The sequence below is a fragment of the Penaeus monodon genome, chromosome 25 (genome assembly GCF_015228065.2).
Source record: "Penaeus monodon isolate SGIC_2016 chromosome 25, NSTDA_Pmon_1, whole genome shotgun sequence".
NCBI classification, from domain to species: Eukaryota; Metazoa; Arthropoda; class Malacostraca; order Decapoda; family Penaeidae; genus Penaeus; species Penaeus monodon.
The window spans coordinates 31,507,142-31,508,441 of record NC_051410.1 but is presented as its reverse complement, the minus strand read 5'-3'; the positions used below and the strand labels follow the sequence as shown (position 1 = coordinate 31,508,441).

General features: G+C 33.2%; 1 protein-coding gene and 1 pseudogene across 1 annotated transcript in view; both read right to left on the bottom strand.

The window, feature by feature from the left end:
• The window catches only part of LOC119589145 (heterogeneous nuclear ribonucleoprotein R-like), a gene marked incomplete in the record, with an annotated part of 129,871 nt that overhangs the window by 103,456 nt on the left and 25,115 nt on the right, over positions 1-1,300 (bottom strand).
• LOC119589146 overlaps positions 451-1,300 on the bottom strand; it is a 2,229-nt pseudogene continuing 1,379 nt past the window's right edge.

Sequence of the window (1,300 nt, the reverse complement as noted above, 5' to 3'; positions counted from 1 at the left end):
TGTCAAAAAAAAAAAAATGATGAGGGGATTCCATGTGATTTGTCATTTAAAACAGTGGCTTCAATTTACACTTTAAAGCTTCTGGACAAAATTCAATCTGACCAGAGTAATTTTTAGTCAATGTAATGTTTGCTTTCAAAAGAAAAATAATCAAAATCTGAAAGTCAACCTTTGTATGTAAAATGCCTCATTAAGCAAAGTGAGTTAGAAGAAGGGGTTGACAAAAGGCAATATTTATTTCTTTGCCTTTCTTTTTTAGGGAAGATCACTTTTCATGTTGAATAAATCTGAAAACAACTCAAATAAAGAGCTTCTCTGACTTCTCAATCATATACTTTAAAAATTTCTTTCTTGAAATCAGAACTAAAATCAAAAGAAGCAAGTACCAGTCACAATTGATTACTGCTTAAGCTACAAAACTTTTACAAAGAACATACCTTTGAAACTGCTTCATTGGGCAGCTGCACGTGTTGTGAAAGTAATAAAGGCATAGCCTCTTTTTTGACCTGTCTTTGGATCCTCATTAGACGCAAGTCCCAAATTCCCCACACTTCTCAAACAAAGGAATCAATTCATCTTCATACTTTCTTTTGGTATCTTCCCACAGAACACCTAAAAAGGGGGAAAAAATCAAATGAAATCAAATTGTATTTCTTCATAAATAGATTATCTAATACTTATATGGAAACTTAATCCAAATTACACACACACAAATTTAGCTTACTTCACATCCTGGGCCTGGTGGTGGGCCCTCCCAGTTTGGCGGTGGGCCTCCATACTTCCTCTGCCCTGTAGTAACATCTAGTGTATATCCAGATCGCTCCAAGATGGCTTTCAAATTATCTTCATCTGGGCCTTTGCCTGGATTGACAGTCATACTATCTGCTGTAAAATGAAATAACCAATATTAATAATTAAATTATATATACTGGTTTCATAATGATATGTATTTAACACATTAAATAATGAAAAATGGTAAACAACTGGAACTTACTGTTATACTGTTTCCTCTGTCGATATGTCTTCATAACGCCGCACAAGTATGCTGACTTGTTAGAAACATGTTCCAAGTTAGATTCAAGAACTTTTTTCAAAACTGTCACTGCTCCCTCTACAGGAAATTCTTTAAGCATCCAGTGCCGTTCATCCAAATCCTGTCAAAATAAGCAGTAATCAAACTGTAAGTAAATAAATCATTCATAAGCATTAAATATTCAATACACAAACAGTTCTTGTCCCTATACTTTATTTTTTTTAACAAAATCAAAGTTTGAAAATTTATAAAAATTAGACAGTACCC